Here is a 25482-nt window from a genome sequence, read left to right as displayed (position 1 = left end):
AAAAAAAAAAAAGGGTGTCTCAAGGAAATAAAAAAATATTTTGGGAAACTGTAACTCTTACAAGAGTCACATCAAGGGCCTCTCAGGCTTCTGGGGATCAGTCCAAATTCATCAATGAGCTTTTATATAATTGTGCCCTGTGTAAAATTTTTACTTGAGGTCCCAGGCAACCTTGAAAATTCTTCTGGACTACATCACTTTGATTTAACTCAGCTTCATATTAGAGTAGATGATCTCGAATTGGCCTGGAGCACGTGCTGTGCTTATTACAGGATGATGCCTGGTGCATATTTAGGATCGATGCTAGGACAGTGTGGCCAAGGAAATGACAAAAGTCTTTGCATCGTGGCTAAGTGCAAGGAAAACGAAATTACTGCTTGGTATCGCTTGCAGCACCCCAAGGAAGCACGGAGCTACCCAGGTCAGAAATAACTCACCCTAAAATAATTATGTGATTGAAGCTTAGGGCAAGCTGCACGTAGAACTTCTTGCCAGAGAAGAGGTTTTAGCTAAATAAAGTTCTGGTGAACAATTACTCTCATAATTCAGTGGTAATCCTGTTGGGGAATTGCTCTCAGTAACTCTTCTATTATTAATTAGTTCAACTAACATGAGGGATTAATAAATATTGCAACACTCTTGATCAAATGTTATTTGTTTATTCCCACTTTACACATGGCATACCTGAGGAACGAAGGTTTTTCCTCATTTTTGGTAGGTACGGAGGTACTGTTTCACTTTTCAGACACAGCTGCCAGCTCTCCGCCTGAGGGTTTTTCCCACTGATAGCTCATCTGGAAACTTCTTTTCTCATCCCTCTTTTGCCAGCACAGAGCATGGCATCTCTTGCAGTTTCCCATCCAACATTGTACTCTGGCCATCTATACAAGAGATACTCAGGCATTTAGTTAGCTGTGATAGCACCTTGATTATATATATATATATAATATATTTTTTTTTTTTTTTAAAATAAGAATTAGGGAAAATGTGAATCTTGTGTGTGAGGAGGCCTTGGTGTCTTCTGGGTCTGGACCAGTGAGGAGTGGTATTGAACACCTCGAAAGAAAGGACTCTTCCAACTAGCTGGTGTATTCCTTAAAATCGCAGCCACCTGACTCCAAATCTGAGCATCGGGAGACTCCTGCCGCACGGGCTGAGGTGTTGGGTGTTCGTGCAGGACGCTCCGGGGCTGTTAGACGTCCTGGGTGGCAGCATGAGGGATCGTGGTGGGATCAGGCTGAGCGCGAAGCAAGCTGATCAGCTGGCGCTTCTTCGACCTGCTGATTTTTTTTTTTGTGTGTCAGCAAATGCACGTGAGGCTAGGCTAACCTTTCTCCACAAGCAGCCTGAGAATTAGTTATGACATTTCTTGTTAGGAAATAAACTCCATGTGCCATTTTCCATCTACATTACCAGGTTTTTTCCCCCTTTACAAGTCTAAGCCATTAGCACTCTAGTGCACCATCTAGACGATGACTTTTCGTGGCTAGATAGCCTTCTCAGACCTCTCTAGTCTTGTCACCAAGACGTGACAGCATTTTTATGGCGCTCTCGGTAAGAACATCTAATCAGAGTGCCGAGCGATTGAAAGGTCAATGCGATAAGGAGCAGTGCACAGCCCACGTTCCCCTTAGGTACCCGCGTTCCCCTATCAAAGCCTGCTGTGGGGAGGGAACGCGGCACGGTATGAACCTGACCTAGTGACAGACTACCGCAAAAATGAGGAACGATAGGCATTTATTGGAAGTCACTCTTCTTACAACCTCAAACCCATAATCTCCTGGACTTTCTCGGGTGCTGGAGGGGGTCGTTAGGCTGATTTCATTTCTTTTACTACATGGAAAGAAGTGTGTACTGTGAGATCTACATGGAAAGAAGTGTGTCTACTGTGAGATGCTTCCTTTCAGGTTATATATTTTTTGCGTGTGTTGTGAAATGTTTTTCAAGTATCTACTGTGATGCCGTGAATCTTTTATGTCCTTTAATAAACAGGAATAAGCATACAATGAGAAAGAAGTTGCTAGGGTTCTTGCATTAGAGCAGAGAGTAATGTGTGTGAAGAGCGCTTGCCGTATTTTCTGGGGCTGGTATGATTAATAAATGGATGAATAATTAAGTAAACTTACACATAATTAACTCTTCAGTCTGTGGGCACATGACCAAATTGGACAGACCTTTTGTCAAGGCATATATATCAGCCCTTGGAGGAAATCCCAAATCTTTATGGAAGAGCAAGATTCTCTGAGCAAGTATTAGCTGTTTTCCTTGCTGAATTTCCAATTAACTTTACTAGGTCATCTTTTGTTTGCATTTATTTTACAAATATCCTTTATAGTTTTACCGCTTATGTCTCACCCCTACAGCTCATCATGTGTGGTGTGATTTATGTTTTTCTGTACAATGCTTTAGGCTTCCCTGTGTTATTGTATAGTGTATTATTCCACATAGAAAATGATGTAGAGAGTTGTAAAACTACTTGATGGAATTACATCTGTAAAGCTCCCTGTGATTCAGGGGAAATTAAGGGCTGCAAAACTTGAGGTTCTCTTAGATTATTTTTTTTTTTTCCCCCAGCCTGAATTTTTTTTTCTCCAGCTTTGCACCTAAATTTTTTATTTGGCTTTTACAGGCTTATGTTTTCATTAATACAAAAAAACCTGCTTAAATGGGTTTTGGATGAATATATGCGTTATTGCGGATGTATTTCGCTCTCTGCGAGACTGAGTTATTGGGTAAGGATCTGGTCCTTGAGGATCCTGAAAGTGTTTTAGCAGATCTGGTTCCCCTTTGCTGCTTGGGTTGTAAATGAGCAGGGAGCGGAGCGAGTGCCGGTGGAGCCATCTCCTCTGTTGTTATGGGAACACCACCGGTGGGGTGCCAGGGAAGGCAGCGGAGACGATATTTGTTGAATGACACGTAAAACCAGAGCTCTGGAAGGAACGGCTCTTTCCTCCTTAGAGAAATTTACACTCTTGCTTTTGCAGCGATGCTCTGCAAACAAGCTGCCTGGAAATAAAGCGGGTTTTGGAGATGTAATCCACGCTGGTAAAAAAAAAAATACGCTTTACGTCCATGTGGTATTGCTATGCAGCCATCTGCATACTGTTATCTGCGGATGTGCATCTCCTTCCCTTTCTGTACTATTACAACAACTTACTCACAGCTGCTCGAGACATAGGAAATCCATGTTCACAGCTCTCCTGAATGCCCTTTTGCAATTTATTGAATTATTGTGCGCTTCAGGTCCTGAGGTTCAAAATAGGGTCTGTAGTGCTAAGCCACATCTATTTCACGCTGTAATAACAAAGGCTGGACAAGTGTTTAATGTAAACCAACTTGCATTTTGAGTGGCGTGTCCTCTTTGAAGCATGAACAAAAAAGATGACGCGAAGTCTTGAGGGATGTTTCAGGGTGAGACAGTGCAGACAAGCCGGCTCCAGTGCAGCTGCGCTTTGCAGCCATAAATATTCAGTGACCGGTGGGTAAAAATCCTCACCCATGGGTGGCGAGACGCTCTCTTCTGGATCTGCAAAAACCACAGCGCTTCCCTTTTTACCCAACAAATCCGGCCCAGCAGATGCTGCTTGTCCTTTGCCGTGGCCGTGCACCCAGTCCGCAGGCTGCACGGGAAATATGTATGGGGAAAAATATACGTGGTGGTAAAGCCTTCCTGGCAGTGACCGTGCAGCTCCGAGCCTTGCAGCTTTTGGAGGCTACTTTGGGTGGAGCTGGGTAGTTCAAGAGCTTATTTAAAATGCTTTTTCCTACTTTAAGGCAAGGCAAAGCCTACTACATTTTGGAGCCCGTTCAAGCATGAAGTTCTGAGCTGCAGCGAAGTATTTCATTTCATTACTTTTCACTGCATCTTTCTTCCTAAAAATGTCTAAAACACACATAATATTAGAAATGCTTGAATGCGTAACAGTAAAACTGCAGAAACTTTGGTGTTATGTCTGATTGGAAATTCAAATGGAGTTTGCTAGTGTGAATCTAAATCCGTCTTTCAACGTACCACCCGAAAAAGAAGGTGGGGATGATGTTACTAGAAGTTAGCATTTATGTAATAATTTGCATACATGATTTGCAGCATGGAGGTTTCTAAACAGTATTAAACCTCATGTTTTAAAGAATAGAATCAGGAAAATTGAAGATTATTTTCTTTTTTTTTTCCCCCCTCTTTTGACAAAAGTGAGTTGCATCTAGTTACTGCGTTTTATTTTCAGAAGCGCTGAGAATCCTAAACTCTAACGCTTCTGGAAATTACTTGCTGTGCCTGCAGGCACCCCAGTTGTAGCACCTGGATCTCACTGGTCTGTTAAGTCCATGGAAGAGTTCACCGGCAGCTCCGCGGCAGCGGCTGGACAAGGTGTGTGTGCTTTTTGGGTGGTGTGCTTTTTGGGGCCCGCAGAGCGGCTACACCCCCTGTCCCCCGCCCAGGTCGAAGAGAGGTTATGCCGAACAAGGGTTTTTATGCTATTGCATACTCCCCCCCCAAGACACACGTTTTGCCTTCCAGGTTTTGTTTTGTTTTGTTTTTTCTTAATTCACGAGATCATTTCACATAACTGCAATAAAAGACGCTAAAGCAAGTAGCCCTCTCATTTTTTCTTAAATATCATTGTTTCACGGTTGCTTTTTTTACTTTTTCATTCTCCTCTCCCCTGCTCTTACCTATCCAAGGATTAGCAGCTGCTGCTCTTTTCATATTTGGTAATGCCACAGGGTCTCTAGCATGTTTGAGAGAGACCCATGAACGAAGGAGAAAATCCAACCCGATGTTTTCAGTATTTCTAGTCATTCCAGGAGAAAAAAAGAAATTGAAATGTTGTGTGCAAGAAATGCAAACATGTATTTTGCCAGCTGAAGAACTATAGATAATTTTGCTAATTTTGAATTTTCGTCTTGTTTTTTTTTCTACCTGACCCAAATGTGGACTTCTACTTTTTTTTTTCAGTTCTACATATCGCCGATAGAAACATATTGGGCACCTTGACAGTAGCAGCCTTGTAACAGACATTAGTTATTAAAGGGAATAAGAAAGATCTGGAATAATTATCTGTGACTTATTTTCCAATCCAAAATAAACGCTCTTCAGTCCAACCTTCTAGTCCTGGAGAGACTTTACAAATGTACTCATGCCTTGGTTTTAAAAGGGAACAAATGAGATACCAATTAATAAAAATCAGTACCGTAATATTTTAGATAACTCGGTTTGTGCTTTGCTGTCAAAGATGCAAATGCCTGTTACTCTGCTCAAAAGCTTATCAGAAGAAACCCCCTTCATGTCAAGGAAAAATTGTTCCATACGGTAAAGTAATCGCAACAGAGAAACTTTCTTGTATTGATTATCCCCTCCGGATATCCCAGTAAAAGAATCATTATATAAAAAAAATGAGAGTTTTACGATTCCTGGTTGCAAATCTGATTGACTTTTGTTTCTTTGGGAAGATGGGATATTCTCTTTTTTCCCCCCCTCTCTGTAAGAGCACTTTATTTTTAGGGGCTGTTAATAATTCTGAATCGCAGAGAAGCAGGTGTAAGAAGTCTGAATAACCTCTGCGTGACTACGGATGAAAACACTATGACCATTATGGTATAACAGACAATAATATCTTTCGGTCGATGCGCTAACACAGCGGGCATGGATCTCCCCGCGTACGTGGCTGGGCGTACGTTCTCCTTTTTCATTTCGACAGCTGGCCTGGGAATTGCGGTGTTGGGGTTTGGCTTCTTGAAGTGGAGTTGTAAATCGCAAAACAACTACGTAAAAAGGCACCTCCCTACTCAAAAGCGCTCCTAACTCAGCTTAGAGAGGTCTGATCTGCTTGGTTTACCACCAAAAGCTGCTTTTTTACTGTTGGTGCAACGCAGGCGGTGGATAAGCAAGCTGTGGGACTCTCTTCTAGTTTACCCATCACAGTAGTTAAAAGAGCCCCAAACGCCCTTCTCTGAGGGACTTGGAGCATTAAGACCTTTCCTTCTGATTTGGAAGTCAGAATAAGGTATTTCTGGGATCAATTATTTTAGCTTGGAAACTTAGCAAGTTTTATCTGCAGGTCGGGGAGAATATATGCAAAAATGGCCGTCATAATTCTGGCTGTATTTCCAAATTTGTCTGTACCGCTACTACTGTAGCAGAAGTACCTGTGCTACTAGAGGTACTTCTGTTATCAAATCCTTTTACATCCAAGCTAATAGGTTAGCTGCAAAAGGAAAAATATTTCAGAAGAAGATAAAAGGAGTTTTTCTAATATTAATCCTTGAAAAATGACCATATTTCTTTCTGTATTTACCAGGTAATCCTTTAGATCTGAGGCTTGTGTGTAGGAGGCATTTATGTATTTTACACAATGCTTTGAGATCAGTGGAAATAAAAAGCAGTATAATTACCCTCTGGCCTTTTATCTTCCTGTGGTATCATCTCTAGAGAATGCAACGATGGGGTAGAGAAGCCTTCTCACAGCGGATAATCATAGCCATTAGAGGAAACAATGCTAACTTAAAATCAACTGCATTTTTCCCAGTAAAATGTTGATATCGGAGTCTGTGTTGATCTGTTACCGAAATCATGCAGCCAAGAAACAGCCACGCTCGTGGAAGGACCCACACATAAAACTAATTGCTTGAATATTCTAGTAAATTCTGAAAATATTCAAAGGATTGGTGTTATAAAATGGAAGGGGGGGGTAAATTCTGAAAATATTCAAAGGATTGGTATGACAAAATGGAGGGGGACACACACACAAAGAATATGGACGTCTGCTTTCAGTGCAAAATACGAGTCAGCCTTAATTACAAATTTGCCATCGATGCAGCTGTATTTTGGATGTGTTGGTAAATAATTAATGAGCGAGTGCAGCACAAGGATGAAAATTTCCTTTTAAAACTGTATCTTGAGCGAACGCTAGTGCTGGTGCTTTTTAAAAGAGGGGAAGGAAAGGACCAGACTTATGATACAACTGGAATTTAAAAAGTGAAGTAGCAGTTTTATTCGGTAGTTAAATGCACGTGAAGTGTTTCTGCTCCGGTTCGTCATTATCCCTGATCCAGGAGCAGCAGCCGAGTGAGCGGGATCTGTAATTGCGTGGGGAATATTCGCGTGTCAATAAAATCTTGACTGAATGTCACATCCACTTAATGGTGTTTAAAGGGGAAAGGAAACCCCTCTGTCTTGCACCCCTGAGAAAGGTCAGAACATCAATTTATCTCTGTTTGTCTGAAACCAATTGAAAGTACGATGCAAGTTTGTCACTTAAGGATTTTTTAAATTTTATTTTAAAATGAGTTTGTTAGGGGACAAAATGGTGGTAGCTCCGAATTCTTGTGCCATCGCTTTATTTTCCAAAAGCCTGCGGGATTAAAGTCCAGGTGTGGCTGTGTTCACTGGGAGTTTTAGCGGAGAATTCAGTGGGGACACTTTTTGCATTATCTCTTGGCTATAATTTTGTGGGTAAAATGGGGAATTCTTCTCTCTAGAAAACTTATACGTCCTTGTATTAAGTCAAATTTAATCAAACCTACAATACCATCCAAGAACAACAGTCAGTTTCTTTAGCCCCGTTTATTTGCAGAAGTGCTGAGAAATTTGCAGTGACACTTGAGGTTCCTTGCGGTTGTGCCCTGGAAATCAGTTAACATTCAGTATAATGCAAAGTCCTTTGAAAATGCTGGTCCTGATAATCTCAGACAAGTGAGATGTTTTCCAAATATTTCAGGAAAAAAAATGATTATTTTTTGTTTTACTTCTGTCTTGATGTACCTCACTGTTCTGTAGGCAAAATAGGGTTGATTATATCATCCCATCTTACAGATTGGTGACAATGTTAATGTTTTTGTATTTATTTAATCTTCTTGTATACAACTTTGAGACATATAAAGGGAAAGAACAATGTGGCAGTAGCGCTATATATCTTATCTGTGGTACGTATGGAATCTTTTTGTTGCATAAACGTTTTCACTATCGCATCCTCCTCCCCAGTGTGAGAAGCTTGAAAATCTGCATTTACGTCCCCCTCTTTGGGGCCAGCGTGCCTGGAGGGCAGAAGCTGTGTACTGTCGTGGTCTGCCCGGAGCTGGCTGATCCGGCCTCGGGATTGCTCTGGGGGGTCTTGTTTGACGGGGTTTTGAGCCTAAACCCGCCGCGAGCTTTGCTGGGTTTGCGGAGGGGTTGCGGCGTGGCCTCCCGAGGTTTGCCTTCGGACGAGCAGTAGGTAACGCAGCAGCTCTGCTCGCTAATAAAACCACAGTGTTCGCGCCAAGTCAATTTGCTTTGCTCTCCTGTTAATTAACGTTATGCTACTGTTGCTTGAGAAAGGAGCAAACGCAACAAGTTGTTACTTAAAAAAACCCCAAACCCTCTCTTTTGCTTGCCCTCAGTGGGAAGACGCACTGCACGTGTCTCACCAGCAGCGCAGGGCTCTTGTGTCAGCAAACCGCCTGTTCACAGGAACGGTGCGAAAAAGCTTGTCTGGGCGGTCACCAACTCCTGGTGGTTTTTTTGCAGGGGTGAAAAACAACTTGGTCTCTCTCATCTTGTGGTCAATCCCTTTTTGCCTACTTATTGTGGATAAATGAAAAGAAATCTTTCTCAACGAGATGTCCTGCTCCGCCACCCCATGCCATCCCCTGGCCATAGGGTCGACGGCTAAAACCCAGCAACTGCCTGAGAGGTTTTGGGAGGCGGTGGTGTGATCCCGTGGGCTCTTTGCACACCCCTGGGCAGGACGTTTTGCTGTTTCACCAGCAACAACTGCCCTTTTCTTGTCTTGACCTCAAGGCAAAACTATTGCAGTTTTCTTTTAGGATTGAGTGCTATGCAGCTGACCCATCGGTATTTGGAAATAGTTGTTCACTAGTCAGCAAAGGCAGCGGAAGGAATGCATTAAGGGTTAACAATAACATCTTACTGCCTTAATTTTATGGCAGAACTGGCTCAGATTTTGGAAGGAATAAAATGGTCTTAAACCTGGGAGGGTTGCAAAGGTGCTTTATTTACCAAGACAGAAGAGGTTAGCTGCGCAAGAGGAGGCTTGTCCCTGGATGGAAGCAGCATGTCCCTCTCGGGTTCAATTCATTGTTGTCGCCCCAGCTTACTGTTCAATGTGGCTGATGAAATTTTGTCCAGAATGCATGAAATGCAATACTATTAAATTCCAGTTTAATCTGAGGCAGAAAGCAGCTACCAGTGCGTGCACAAATGCTGCTGTGACGAGTGTAACAGGAGAACAAGAATGTAAACTATTGCATGGTTTTGCAATGGGAGCGGAGGAAGTTTTGGACATAAATACGTGGGCAATGCTCTCTGTGTTGCTTTGGTGCAACAGAGCACGGGGCCGATACCAACATCGCACCAAATGCCATCCGTAAACCTTGGTAGTTTGATCACTTGTCTTAATTTTCATCATTCCTAAAATGCATCCTGATAAACTGTTGAGAAATCAAGCTGGTACCATCAGGATGATCTGTAATCGAGCGTACGTGAAGCTGTTAAAAAAAGAAAACAGGCCCACCCGTATTCTTCTAGATTTGCTTTTGGGCTGGTATACGAAAGTGCCAAGACAATAGGATTTTACATGTTCTGAGATGAAGTGGCCTGAAGATTTAGGTGGAAGTGGGTGAGTGTCTAAATAATAAATGATACCAGGAAAAATATCACAGGAGAGGATTTAAAACATATGTTAACATTGTAGAATAGGTTACACATGAGGTGCATCGTCAAGAAATGCAAATATTCATCAGATTCGTACAATACTAGAAGTGGTGAAGTGCTCCTTTGGTGAGAGCAATGCTGCTACAGCGACACCGATCTTGTAGCAATTTACCAAGCGATAAAATGAAAGTAATTTATTATAATTTTACGGTATTATTTTCATATGGAATGAAAGGCTTGATTGCCTCCAGTTTAGTCCATTTCACTCTTAATAATATTGATTTTACCGTATATTTTTCTTGCGTTTTTAGAGCCATTTTCTGAACTTGGCACAAGATTTAAATTTTAATGCAGTTGACAACATAAAAGCCAAGCTTTAAGAAATCTTATTATGGTAATTACATTTCCCGGCTGGAAGCTAATGTGTATATTACATGGAGAAATACTTTCTGTAGCTGGGGAGCCAGTATAAAGGGACAGTCAAAAAAAAAAAAAAAGTTACGAGCACACTTCAAGTCTTTGCTGTAAGGCAATTTCAGTATGTTTGAAGGACTTGAGACTAGTACACGCCTTCCAGTGCTCTTTTTATATTTTTCCCCACTTCTAGTGACAAGAAATTTCTCCTAGAGATGCTTGATTCAGGCCTAACTTTTCTCAGAAACGTAGTTGAGCTATTGTAATTCCTAATCCTGGTGTATACTTTATGTATAATGTAAAAAATCAGACTGGGCAGAACAAGTGCAGTGTTTGAAAAACTCTGTGGACTGTGAAATTTGGATGTGGTAGCAAGAATCACCCAAATTAATATTTTTAGAAACCACTTCCTAAGCATCTCCCTAGGGGTGGCAGAGTTCAGGAGAAATAAATTCATCAAACGGCTTCTACTGCTTTATGTGCACAAAGCTTTTAAAACAAGATGACCTGGGGGAAGTCCTGGAGAGGTCCCAGAATAGACACAGCCACCTACAGGGGATGAAAGGTAGATTGGGGTCATCTTTCTAGAACAGGGGAAAATGGGTTATAAAAAAGGCAGAGGGTGAGGGAGGGAGAAGGGGCTTGTTTGGTAGTCCCGGGGGAGAAATGGGAATGGTTGAAGCAGCACTGCAGACTCGAACGTAGATAGGAGAAAAAAGAAAAATAGGTTAGGGTTAATGATTGTCCATCTCCCTTCGGCCTTGCACGTGAGAGGCAAGGGCAGAATGCGGTGATAATGATGCATGAGTAATTACAGTGACAAAACACCTGCCTGCCAGCGAGAAGTAGTGAATGAATTCCTTATTCATAGTTTTAAAGCCCACATATCTAGTTAAAGCATAGCTGAGTTTGGGGAGTAGAAGTCCAGAAGATGAACGGTTGGACCTCATTGAATTTAAGAAGGAAGAGGAATAAAATAATGCACATTGCGTATGAACACAGCACCAAACAAATACGTTCTGTTTCACAGATTATGTGAAAATAAGCGGTGTTCAGGAGAGCAGGACAGCAGCCCGTTCGTTGCCCTCAGCGGCAGAGCATGGACGTGATTAGAGGGTGCTCCTTTAGGGAAGAAGAAGAAGAAACTTCTTTCCCCATCTTAACTGAGGAAAAACCTAGGTTCGAATCATGGCTGCAGTAAATATTAAATTATTTATACAAAGAGGAGGAATGGCTGAGAATAGCACACCAGGACTGGCTGGTAGCCCGGTGGCTGAGGGACCTGCAGGGCATGAGAGAAAAATCTACGCTTTGTCTGGTTTGGATCAGCAAACTAAACTAAATTTGCCTATACTTAGGACTTTTTTTTAGAAAGGCAAAAGGCTCCTGTTACTACCTGCATAAAATTAATGCATCAACAGCAACCCAGGAAAGCAAGAGAATTTCAATAGCGGCCAAAACACGGCAAACTAGAAGTCCCTCGGGAAAGCAGTTTGGCCACGTTCAGGCTCATGTCTTACCATTTATATTAATGCAAAGGGAAAATCTAAGGAGGGGCCCGAGTTTAGTTGCTCGCTGGCATCCCAATTTGCTGCTTATTGAGAATAAGAGCTTTGCCTGTTTACGTTCACCTCCCAGTAAACAGAAATTTGCCGCCAGCAGCTCAGGGTATCCTCTCAGCAGAAAAGCATCAGTCCGGAGGGATGCAGATTTGTGCCCTGCTGAGGGCTTGGAAATAAAATATCCAAAGGTTGTGTTGTAACTTCTCCTCAGGAAAAGGTAAATGAATGAAATGCAATTAGGCGTTAAGTTTAGGTAAATACTCTTTGGATCCAGAGGTCAAATCCTGCCCATTGGCCTCAGCCTGCTATTTTTCTATGGAGATAAACACAGACCATTCAGAGGAGACCTTTAAAAGACAACTTGCTAAATGCAGCCCGGGCATTTAAAGACTCGAAGGTGCTTCCCATCACTCTGGTGTCAAAATCTCTTTTCCTTTCTTGACCATCATTACAAGTAGGTTGGTTGTTTTCTGACCTTCATTCCTCAGTGCTGTTTCAGAAGCCCAAATGCATATAATTGGTTCGAAAAACCCCAACACCTAAATCTCTAAGTTACCAGAAGTGGAAGGTCTACTCGATTCTTGTATATTGCTGTATTTTAGGTTTCCTCTTTGTCCCAGTTCTCACTTGGACTGGTTTGAAAGCTCATGTCAGGAAGAAGAACAAGCTGCACTAGGTAAGCAGCGGCTCAGGTACATCATGGGACTCCTGGATCTTCGTCAGCATCCCCCCCCTTGATCTTGCACCTCCTGTTTTGCTTGGGCAAACTGTTTAAGCCATCCTGTGGCTCAGTGCCCAACCTAGAAAATGACATACAAAAACCATAGTATCTGCCAAAGGCTTTAGGAAACAAAATCTACGTGCAGCCTTCTTTGAAGAAAAAAAAAAAAAAAAAAAAAAAATAATAATAATGTGTGAGCTCGTATGTACCAGGATTCCTCATCTTTTCGCAACAGCATTAGACACGGCTCACTGAAATCCATGAACAATTATAGCAATGACTGACAGGTTTTTGGTTTTTGGTGCCTTTTTTCGTTTTCTTACTAATGAAGTCATTTTAAGGAGGATCTTTGAACCTCAACACAAGACATCAGCTGGCCTCGGAGCAGCCATGAATGCAATCGCCTCTGTTTACAGGGGTGGGATGTTAAAATATGCTAAAATCTGCTATGGCTGAGCTGTACAGAGCCCACACGTGGGCTGTGATATAGATGCAAGTACTGATGCAATGCAGTGCTGAGTTGTTTTTGCAATTACCCACATTAGCACCTGCATTTCCAGATTTAGTTCAGATTTCACTGCAATGCCCTTCCAGCTCAGAGGAAGAAAATAAGTCTTCATATCTGTTCTTAATTTCTTCAATTTATCTCAATATTTTGAATCCCGTTGGTGCAGTCGTCATCGCTCTGGTGGATTAAAACCAAAACCACATCATCCTAAGTATGTTTGCCTTGTTTCTGACAAATATGTTGCTATGGGAACTTGATGTTGCTCTAGCTGTTGCGCCAGATGCACCAGCTATCTGTCCCTAGACTGGTTTTTTTCCCTAATAAATTAACTGTATTTAAATTAAACATATGAAGTTATTTCATGTCAATTAATTTGAACGTTAAGCCGGGTATTTGCAGAGTTTCTCTCTTCCTACTCACCCCACAACATTAATTAACTCCTCCAGATACTTTAGTCCATCACATAAAGCTGCGGTCTTTCCCAGCTATCTGCAGTTACAATACTCACTGCCTGCATGCGAAGTAATCAGCGTCCAAAATAATTGCTTTTCACAAGCCTGTAGTCAGCTGCCTTGTCAGATATTTAAGCTGTAATGAAACTGTTTCAGGTTCCAGGAGAAAATATTCAGCCAAAATGTACTGTAATTGCAGGTGGAAAGCGAAGCAGGTCATGGAACTGTTTTTGTTTAGCACATCATGTTTTCATTTGTTGGTCCTCTTTAAAGGCATTTCCTCCAGCGCTGGCACCGTCATGCTCTCCTCTTCGCATTTCTGCTGTGGGAGGAGGAGGTCTGGGTTCCTCCCAGCACCGCTGTTTTGCATTAAGGCAATAAAAGATGGAGAAGAATTCATGCCTAGTGCGGAGTGGATGAAGAGCATCCTCTGGCACAGAGGCAGACAAATGATACAGGATTGCTCTGTACTTTGCTCGTGTAGGTCCAGCCAGCAGTGGGGACTTGTGAAAATACTTAAATTGGAACCGGTCACTTAAAAGGTCTATAAATAAGATTATCCAAGAGTTGTTTCTACATCTAAACTTTCTGAGAGCTCAGCAGCAAATGAATCCGTTGCTTACATTTGCACCATACAGTATTAGGCTTTCTCCTAAAATTCAGAATTCTTGGAGCAGAATTTTTGCTGTGGGCACACATGCCCAGCATTAGCCTAAAGAAAGACAAAGAGGAAAAGATGGTGAATGTATGTTGCAGACTTAAACATTTTCTATGCAGCTTTCTGATCCGTGGTCACAAGCTGTAGAGAAACTGGCTGATAAATTAGTAGCCCACAGGGAAATCTTATTTACAAGGAAGGCAACAGAAACATTAATGTATCTTTATTAGCCTTACTTAGACCATATGCTTTCTACATGGTGGGAAACTGCACAGTCCCTGCAGTAAAACAGCAGTGGGTATATGCTGAGTTACAAACTCTTCTAATTTGCATGCTTTCTTAGACCTCTTCAGCTGCTGTAACTTTTTGCTGCTGTGAAAAGTAGACTGATAATCAACAACCGAGGGAAAGTGGAATTTTCTTTGTCTCCTCCAGGATTTCACTGGATAACAAAATTATGGAGAGCATCGCAGGAGAGAATGCTGATTCTTATAGAGGAGGGGGGTGCACAAACTGGAGTTTGTAAGCTTTTGTGTGAAAGAACACAGGGAGGTGTTTCTGTTCTCTCTCTCACTGAGAGATGACTTCTAGCCTCCTTGTCCCCTGAGATCTCCCCCCTGGAATAACAAGAGCTATGGTGCAACCTGGGACATGCCATATTTATGGGTTTTTTTTTGTTGCATGTTGCAAGATAACCCCTATCAGAGTTAGGAAATGCTGTCCTGCACCTGCAAAGTGCCATAGCTGTGCCTCACACATCACTGCGAGATAGGGGAATTGCTTTGGTGCGGGATATCATCTACGACCACATATTACATGTAAACTTGCTTTGTTCTTGTCTGATTGAAACAGATGCATTTTTCTTTCTTATTCCTTATCTTTGACTTGGATTTTGATAGGCTTTTGGGGTCGAGTTGCTATCGAAATCACTATAACCCCAAATTTAATAGCAAATTCTACGCTTTCAAAACCATTCATTAGGAAGGCTACTAGCGTTTTTGGATTAAGCTATAGTTACTTGGTTTTTAATGCATGCACACTTTTTTTTTGCATATGTTTAGATAAATTGAGTATAGCCCAAAGAAAAGGAATTAAAAAGTTGATTACCATAATTTTGAATTTTGGTTCCTATCTGGCTTTTCCTATTCCAAGTGTGTTTCACTTTGCAAATTGTTTTGCTTGGTTCAGGCTAGTGCAATCCTTGCAATTTTTCACTGAATACAGCAAACCTAAGATATCTCGCCGCTCTTAACGGCAACAATTTCATTGCCAAACTTCCCTTGGCACCTTTGAAGCATTATTTGTTTATTTACTTTTTTAAAGGAATGAAAAGTCCATGCACCATGGTGATTTCTTGCTCTCCTGTTGGGTCTGAATTTTTAACTGAAACATAAGCCTGAGCAAGCAGTCTGTTAATTCCTAGCTAACCTTGCTGGCTGATTGTGGCTGGAGAATGACAACATTCCCATTTTGTTCCTCGCCACCCGTGAAATAAATAAATTGGGAGAAATGCGTGGAGTGAATCTTGGGCGCTATATTAATGCCAAACACAAAGATGTTTCTGCTTAGATTGTACTTCTTTGATTACTCAACTGAGTTATTAGAAACATGAAGAATACCCATTTAAATGTAAATCCATTCTCCTTCTGTAATAGATAAATGTGCTTTGCCTTGAATTTGTAAGCAGAATACATCACTTTGATATACTAACTGGAACTGAATAAAGCTAGTCAGTAGACCAAGGGAAGGATGCGGATGGCTTTAAAGCGAATGGAACAGAGGAGTCCATCAGTTAGTTAATTAACCTCAATTTCTATTTTAATGAACTTTCTCTCGTGCTTGTTTAAGCATCCAGATGCTTGCAAATGTTTTTTTCCCAACAACAGGCTTTTGTTGGCATGTAATAAATTATAAATGGGGGGTACCTATCTTCTACATCCCAGAAATACTCTTTTAGTATTTGCACTGTGGCAGCATCAATGTGCTGGTGGTCCAGAGCTGCGCTGTGCCAGGCGTGATGCAGGTGTGCTGTCAGCCTTGGGGCCGGCGGCAGCACGAGTTCAAAATCTGAATGAGGGGGAAAAAAAACCCCCAGTGATTCAGTGTCGCGGCATGTTCCTCCTGACTCCTCTAGAAGGCGAGTGATCAGAGCTGGATGTTCACTAAAGGTGACTGCCCTGGTGAAGCTCCGTCTTCCCAGGCTCCTCCTGGGATTTCTGCTCCGAATTGCTCTCTGGATGGCTCTGTTGTTTGCTATCAGGAATAGAGGAGTTGAGAGAACCCAGTCCTACTAGACCCGAGTTGTCCAAGGTGCGTGAAGGTAACCCTTCCTGCAGAGGTTATCCTTCCTAAATCCTCAAATGTTCTTCAGGAATTGGCTGTACCTACTAATGCCAAGGAAATCCCCTTTGCTATTTGTTACAGGAAACTCTGGAAGAAATTTTAATTTCAAAATGACAGTGCGGCAATTTTTCAAGTCGCACTTTGCTTCCGGAGAGGGGTTGAACAAACCCCCGGGTAATGGCACCGCCTGGCGACGGCTGCCAGAGGAATATAATAAACGACAGTCCCGGCGTCGGATATCTCGCCTCGGGCGGTATTTCAGAAGCGGGCCGTGCTGGCTGAGCTCTTCAGCAGGAGCAGAGCTAAGCAGATTCGCAGTGCCTTGGAAAATCTCGCCCAGCAGCAAAGCCGGAATAAGCACATCCAAAGTTAAATAAGCGGCACGGTCGGATTTCTGTCTGAACGCAGTACAAAGAGGAATTGTCGCGCGGGTGAAGACCTGGGCTGAGACGTGGGAGAGCTGCCTGCAGGGACAGACATCCACCCCTCCCACCCGCCCCAAACCAAGGGCAGATGTTTTCCTCTTGCTGACTTTCCATAACTCATCCTGCCAAGGACTCCCTGGGTGCTGTTGAGCAAATCGCTTGTTCTCTTTCGCATCCAAATTCCTTTTTGCAGTTCAACTCCCGCACTCTTGGCTTTTGTTTCCTTGTAATAGGAGCACGCTGGAGAAGGAAACGTCTTCTGTATTTTACACAGCAAAACAGGGCCATGTTCTCACAAACAGCTGCAAAAGTACAGTCAGGAAGCAGGGAAACAAATAGCAGAGTCTCACCTTGGTAGTCTGCAAGAAGTTTTCTGTTTTCTTTATCCTGGACTACTTGTTTTGTAATTGTAGATGCAACCGTCCTTGTAAGAGGAGGAATTTCAGTATTCCTCCTATTATTGGATGCTATTAATTGGATGCTTAATTCTTTCAAACATCACAGTCATCTGTGGAATGAAACAGATTTAAAATCTAATAGTAATAGCTGAATAAATGCATCTGCCAACCGTAGAGCTTCTCCACTATTGCTCACTGTAACTGTAATTAGCCAGTTAAAGCCATCAGACATCTGTGTGTTAAGAGATTAGGTCCGTCCTGCTGCTTTCATTAGCTCTGTGACAAGTGGGGGGGTTAATGGAAACAGTACTCATCTTGGGAGAGTATTTTCAGTAATCGTGGTGACCAGATTTTGTAGTGACGGCTGCATTAAAAATGCACTGGGGAAAAAAAAAATTACAGATATTTTGCTGTTAGTTCAGGTGGTGGGAGTAGTTTCTGGTTGTGCGCTGCATGAGGAGTCCTGTAATTAGAATTAAAAGTTTTCTTGCAATGGACCGCTTCTGCCATAATGCTTTAAAATACTTGTTGCAGTTGTTTGGTTTTCTTTGGTTTGTGTTTTTTTCACACTACCCCCAGCACCTGAGGTTATGAAAACCACAAGCTGGGAGCTAGAGGAGCAGAGCCCTGCTTGCAAATAAATTATAAAAGGGGGTGCCTGTCTTATATATCCCAGAAATATCCTTGCAAAACCTGGCAATTGGTTTTGGAAACTGCCCGGTGCTGATTTTATTACTTATAAATGCCAAGGAAGAAATTAAATTGCTTTTCATACTGTATCCCTCCAACCTGGGGAAGTTTCTGTTGAAGTCTCTGGAGGAGAGAGCTTTGCTTAATCCTCTTAAAATTGGTGCGAGTGCTCCATGTCTTTCTGTCGTTAGAGCCCTGTTTGTCCTTGGGTCTTCTCTTGCTGCTCTGCAGATGGGGGAGATGGTTGATTTTTCTGCCAGTTTATGGCATTATTCTGAGTCGCTGGGGCGTTGGTTATAAACTGACTCCGGTGTCGCAGGGTGCCCTGTGTAAGCACCAGCGCTCGTCCAATGTGCTGCTTGGCCAGGAGGGTATGGGGCAGCTCTCTGATGCTTCTTGGGTTACTGGGAAAGCAAAGGCTTACAGTCAAATTTCTCCATGCCAATTCTAATGCCCAGGCCACAAAATCACCTTTTTTCAGATATAATACAACAGACCACCTGCTGCTATATCTGCGATGTAGCCGAGTTGGGTTTTGGTTGGGTTTTGTTGTTGGGTTTAAGCTCATTTTTGAGTTGTTGTACTAGAGACTTGATCTCGGCTCTGTGAATTAGCTGCTCTTGAACCCGTTTCCATACGTTTCTGATTACTTGTTTGACAGAAGGGATAATTAAAAATTACAAGTCTGGCGATATAGTGGGGACGGTGGGATGGAGGAAGCTATTTTCTTTGCTGAGGTTGTGCTATAAACAAAGCCTTCTACGCTTTGAGCAAAACTGTATCTGGCAGAAAGAAAATAGGACAGTTAACTTGATGAGGATTTATGTCTGTTGGGTTTCTCTGTCTTTATATACTGTCTACCATGGAATCTGAGTTATTAAAGGTAGATGACTGATGTACCTATACAGACCAAGGAGTGACCCTGAACCTTTGCTAAGCTTTGAAAGCCTTAGGTTCATTTATTTAGATTTTCTTTCTCTGTCTCTAAAACTAGAATGGAAGAAAGGAGTTTAGGGCTCATCTGAGAAGGTCAGTGAAGAGCAGGAGCCCTCGGAGGTGATAGAGTTGTTGTGAACATAACCATTCTACACGTAAATGTAGCGGGCTACATTTTCTGGAAATCTGCTAGAATTAGAGACTGAGCTCAGTTCATCTGCCATTTTGGATGGTTATCTGACTGCTCCACACCTTGCCTTTTGGTAATCGCTACTCAGTATTTCATCTTAAATTGATGATGCGTAAGATAAATATTTTCTGAATATCAACTGTTGCCGTAAGAGATCCTTTGAATATATGAGGTACGGTGTTAATGAGCTGTGCATTACCTGCATCATTGCTGTTTTTCCCAATGCTGAGAGCCTGGGGGACATAAGACTTTGAAGAGTGATGGACTTGCTTCCTGAGGTTTCATAAGCTCTCAAATTTGCCCAGGGGTTTGGGTTTTAAAGACCTAAGGGAGAATAGACCTTCTACAGCCACCTGTTTTAGTCTTCAGCCAGTAAAAAACCTGACTTAATTGGCTTTGTTCAGGGATGCCATGCGCTAGGTTTGCAGTATCCCAGGTCTTGGAGCAGTACTTCTATTTCCTATATTAATTATTCCTCCCTAATATCTCAGGACGCAGCCCCCCAGAACTTTTTTTTATGCACTTTTGAGCTTGCAGCATTCAAATGGGCACAAAGTAATGGATGAACTGAGTTAATTTATCCCTTGTTTCCAGTTAGGTTTGCATACGAAGTAGCATGTGCATTGACTTAGCTCCGCACTGAAGAGCGATACTCTACTGGGTCAATGATTGCCAGTTAAGTAGCCCCAAGGTACCCTCTAAGGCTAATAACAGCCTCTAAGTAATAGCACGGATCAGTCTGCCAGGTCAGAAGTTATTTATTGTCAGAAACTGTGGCATTACAGCACGCTATCAGGTGCGTTGCCTCTTGGATTTGTCTTCTAGACACAGTGAAGTGTGAGCTTACTCAAACTGATAATAACCTTTAATTTTTAATGGGCTAATTAAACTGACCAGCGCAAAACCTCAGAGGTCAAGTGTAGTTTTGGCTTGTATCAGTTAATTTATTTTTTCAGTAGGGATCTGACAAAATGCTGAGAAAGTGTTGTCTTTGTGTCAGAATCGCACTCTTCACTTTAGTGTCTCAGGTATTTCAACTTCTGCTCAGTACAAATGCACCACTATGACAAGTACCACCTTGTTTCCCAAAATTTTCCAAGGGATAGAAAGCTTATTTAAGTTTTTAAACAGATATAGTAATATGCAAACGTGTAATTAAGATCCTAATCAAATATATACAATTATTTTATTGTGCAAGCTTGGAGTTTTAATAGAATTCAAAATGCAATTGAATTCAAGTCCAAAGTAATGTAATCCCCCTCTGTGGTTCTGCTGATCGGAATTTTAAATTCCACACAAGAATATATGAATATAAGTCTCTTTGCAAAGCACTGTGATGCCAAAACATGCCATCTGTAGTGAGCTGCTCATCAGATTTGGCTGTATAATTTGTGCCCTTAATTTATTGGACAATAAGACTCTTAATATGTATTTCATATGTCTCCAAAGGTTTTATTTGGCTGCCAGCCTGAAAAATACCAATATTGTAAGGATTAAACAAACAAACAAACAAAATCAAATCATCTAACAGAGAAACTAAATCAATACAAAAGAAATGTTCGGGTTGCGTAGACTCATTGGACAAGGCAGAGGAGCATAGCTCTGGAGTAATTAACGTGCCAAAGGCACGCTGGAGGCAGGATGGGCATTTAGAAACGCCTTCTTCATCTCAGCCGTGATTCTGCAAGACTCGAAAAGCCAAGGGGGCGGTCTGCGGCGGTGAGGCGGGTGTGCGAGCGCCGGCGATGGGGCGATTGTCTGACCCACCGCAGCAAACCCTCTTTTCTGGTGTTTTGCAAACTTGTTAATGTTTTCCTGCCCTGAGAACAGACTGTCTCAGCGAGGTGTGGTTCAGTGGCATGAAATTTGCTTTCACACCAGGTGAATTAATGATATAGGGTTGTAATTATGTGGATATAGAAAACTTCTGAAGACAATAAAATGTCTTGAGAAGGAGAGGGGTTGAAAAGGTCACGGAAAACACAACCTACGTAATTTATCAGAGACATCCGCAGGATGGGCCAGAAATAGGTTTTGGGTACAAATCCGTAAACAGCTGCCCTATAATTGACTCATGGAACCGTCATCTGTACAATTAACTCCTTTCCACTGATGTTGGACATGCTTTTCTTTGATCTGTACAGAGTTTGTAATTTCAAATCTATAGTTTTTAACTGAAAATCTATGTGGCTGAAGAAGATCAAAGCTTCTTCACGTAGGACACTGACAGTGCGTACAATATTTCTGTCTGATTTAAAAGCTACAGGATCTTAGACCCTGAAAGCGGCATGTTGCGTGTCAGACGTGAGCCAAATCAAAAGTTGAAGCTGTTTTTAGTTTTCAGTGGGTCTGTATGGATTCTCGTAATGAGCTAATCATCTCTGTGAACGTGAAGGTTTTGGAGATCTGCTGTCTGTGAGCTCCCTGGGGCTGGCTGCAAAGGTGTGGGTTTTTTTCTATATGGACTTGTAGAGCTGATGCCGTCGGGGAAATCCCCGAAACTTGTAAATCGGGCAAAGAATAATGCATAATTAATTCCTATGATACATTTTCATGCATTGCACAGAGATTGTTAGGTATACAGCTCTGACTGTTTTATTTGTGCATCTTTAACTCCTGTACCTTTCAAAGATCCATATTTCCATGAAAATTCATGGTGGATGAAAAATTTCTAATCTCCCAACCAAACCGAGTAGCTGGAAGGGAGCAGACAATTAAGATGCACGATGCTTTGCTCTGAGTGACAGACCATAAATCACAGCCTGTGGAATATTGCATTTTAATGCACTGCCTAGCCCTCGCGTTCTGTGTATCGCACTGCAGCGGAGCCCCCAACCATAGCTTAGAAATGAAGTCACTCTTTGAGGGAAGCGAGGGAGGTCATACTGAAGCTGTAAAAAGGTGTCAGGCCTTTGGTATGTTGCTTGCAAAAATAAAAGAAACAAGTTTCTGGGCGTCTGCTTGCTCTCACTTTCAGAGGAGGTATTTAGGAACTTAAAGTGGGTTTCTTTCTTGCTGCTTTTTTAATAAATGTAATTTATGGTAGGAGACTGAGAAATGCTGTTAGAAATGTTTGTGAGAAAAATTAACAGAAAACATGACTTGGGGCAAAGCTCAGAGCAAACTCACTAAATTTTGCAAGGAAAATATTAGCTCAACAATGTGCTTGGGCACTAAAAAATCCCTATAGTCAAGCAACACGGTCAAGAAAAACACCCTTCTGAATAGAAATGGGTGTTATAGCCACACACAAGGCCAGATTCACAATTTCCACAATAAATAACCCAAGAATGTTGCAAAGTAGCAGCACAAAATTTCCCTAAACTTTCATTTTTCTCTGACTGCTCTTTTCTTTTATCTTTAACATACGCTTCCCAACCCGCCGTTGGGACAAAATAAATGGGGAGGGGGCTGTCTGGAGCAGCGCAGGTTCATTCCTCTGAATTTTGAGATGATTCACAGCTGAGTTTCACTGCTCCTCTGGCAGGGGTGATCCCCAGCTGAACCCTTCCCGAATGTGGGGGAGACTCCCCGTAGGAGCTGCTGGGCAATTCGGGCTGGGGGGGGGGACCTGCCCTTGCTTTTTTCTTTGACTCCATCCATAAATTGTTACGAATCCGACTGCTTCTTTGAGAAGATACTCATCTCTGTGTGAATTCCTGCTGTTTCCCCATCCTCTCTGTGCCTGAAGTATTCTCCAGAATTTGACAGTTTTGTTTCTTTTGTTTCTGAGGGGTCAAGTGCATACAAGGGGATAAATCAATGAGAAAGGAAAAAAAAATACCCAACCCCGAAAACCCAACAATGTAGAAAGAAAGAAGTGACGCTGTCTGTGACTGCCAGTGCTTCTTACCTTCCAGTAGATGAATTCTTTGCAAGTGGCAGGGAGATGGAGGAGACTGTTCCTGATCTGTCGCTCCAAAGGCCAGAGCATCCTCTGCAGAAAGGGACTCCAACAGGCTCTGACCTGAGGAGCAGCTTCAATCTACCACAGGCTCAGACATAAATATCTCCACAAGCACCGAGTGCTGCACAAATAATTTGAAAGAGAAACACATGCCTTTGAGCTACTTTCCTTTGTGCTGGGGACAGCTTATGTACTTAAACATGAGAGAGATTTAGTCCTATTGACTCCAGAATGATGAAGATTAGTGAACTGATCCCCAGACACCAAAGATTGTGTTTGTGATTCAAGAGAACAGCGGTGTGGACACTCATTTAATATTTGCCCTGGATATATTAATGACCTCTAAATGTTACATACGAGGTGATGTCCTTTTGCTAGTGAATCAGGCGTGTAGGCAGGTCTCAACACCTGCGCTATCAAGAGTCCCAAATTCAGCTGGAGCCAGGGACCACCCGAATAAACCCCTCCACGGCACCCTCTGCCCCCACTGAATTTCTAGTAGAAACCTTGCCTTCTTGTTTGGAAAACAGAAATACAATGTGGTGTGCTACCACTGAAGGCTTGCTGATCCTCTGGTCTAAACGGGTCCTCTCCGCTGCTGCTCTTTCAGGATGCAAAATCGTGTCATGCCTTCCAGTTTCTACCCAGAACCGGTGCTCAGTTCCACCTGCACTCATTTATTTTTGTTGAAACTTAATGACCAAAGAGTAAAGTTATAAAAAGACACCTCACCCCTTAAAGATTCTTGCATGAATAACTCTTGTGTTTGTGTGTGTGCGTCGCGCATCGTCACATACAGCATCCTACATTTGGGACTTGGCAGATGAGGAGGTCATCCCTTGGCCTATCCAAATGTTAATTCAGAGATGACTTTATCTCCCCCCCCCGCTGCCCCCCTCAGGTTGCCAGCCCTTTATTTAAAATGAAAATGCCTCTAATTCTCTTTAATTTCTTACGCATAAAAATGCATTAATGATAAGGTAATTTTATGCTACTTGAGCTTATTTGACCTTGAAAGGTGTGGGAGTTAGTTTGAGTTTTATTTGCCTGAAATTATGATATGATTTCCCACACCTTGCAACCCTGCTGTGCATCCTGGAAAATCATAACCCACCGACTGAAAAACACTCAATCTCTGGGTTTACACTGGTTTTCACCTGTTGTGTTTTCCCATCTCGATACCACTTAGAAGTGGCATAATTAATTAAGCCATATGAGAATTGTTGTATCTACAATGAAAGCAATTTACTGAAAATACCAGAAATTGGTTATACCGAGTATAAAAGGAACCTGATTTTGGCTAAGCCCGTTGTAGTGTTTTTTATGAATTCATGACTCTTCCTGCTTTCTTTTTTCCCCTCATTTGAGGCAACTTCAGAAGATGTGGTTGGAAGCAGAAGGCAGGCATGTTCTCAGATTTCCAGCCAAAAGGGTGTCCCTCTCCCTTTTCATCTTGTGTTTATTATTTTACCCCATCAAAGAAAAAAAAGTCAGATGCTTCTGTTAAAGGAAAAGCAATGTGTAGGAGTAACCAAAGGAAAACAGGCTGGAGGCTTTCTCAAGAAAGGAGAAATCTCATTGTTCGCTCCTTATCAACAGAAAGCCACGGCCACATTAAATAGAGCTGGGTTAACCGAATAATTAATTCCTCTGTCTGGAACTCTGTGTCATCTCTGCATGTGATTAGGGGAGGGCAGGGATGAAAGGGTTTGTCTCTCAAGCTGCTTCTCTGTTTTATTTCTTAAGGTTATTGTGACAACATCCTCCTCCTGTGTACGCGCAGGGCTGTTGTAAAGCTCTTCCAAACCTTGCTTTCCATCAGTGACAGTCAGACGCGGGTTTTGGCACATCTGTGCTTCGTGCGAAGCCAAAACAAGCCCCTCGCCCATCAGGCAGATGTCAAACCCACGGGTCAGAACTAAGTTGTGTGGACGGGCTGATGTTTTTTCCTTTTTGTTTCTCTTTCAAAGTGAAGGATTACCTTGGCCCGGAACCAGAGTGGGGGAGGGAGTGGATGCTCATGTGCTTTTGTAGTCTTCCTTTGCTGAGCAATGGCCAAACGTAGGGTTTGCCAAGGGGCAGGGAGATTTCAGTGCAGGAGCAGAGCAGTGCTTTGTCTTGCTCAGCGTTACCCTCTATGGATGGCCCAAACCATGTGCATTAAAGGAAGAAGCAGTATGGTCTATACTGCATGCTGTACAAAAGCTTTAGTCATTTTTTTTCATGAACGGCCTCATTTGAATGTCCTCTTCTTTTTCTTACGATAATTTGGACTATGCAAATAACTGGCATAAGGAGCATCTGCATTTATGTCTTGTATTCTTACCTTTTGTTTACAAAGTGTTGGGTACCTTAAAGAAGTACAGGACAGGGCATGCCCCTCAGGAGCTCACATGCTAAGCGAGGAGTGTTTGTTTTTATTATAATCGGTATTACTCCTACAAATGCCCCTGTTCCAACCTGCCTGCACCTTTCTCCCCCAAATAAAAAAGAACCACGCCATGGTTTATGGTACATTCCCCAGCTTAACTGCTGTGTCCAAATTGCACTGTCCATTACATGCTAAGCACACACAGCCTTTGCAAAATGGGGATCGCTAATCTTTGCTCTTCCTAGTTTTCCTCGAACC

This window comes from Aptenodytes forsteri, unplaced genomic scaffold, assembly GCF_000699145.1.
Source record: "Aptenodytes forsteri isolate BGI_AS27 unplaced genomic scaffold, ASM69914v1 Scaffold61, whole genome shotgun sequence".
Lineage (NCBI taxonomy): Eukaryota > Metazoa > Chordata > Aves > Sphenisciformes > Spheniscidae > Aptenodytes > Aptenodytes forsteri.
This window is presented reverse-complemented; position numbering follows the sequence as displayed.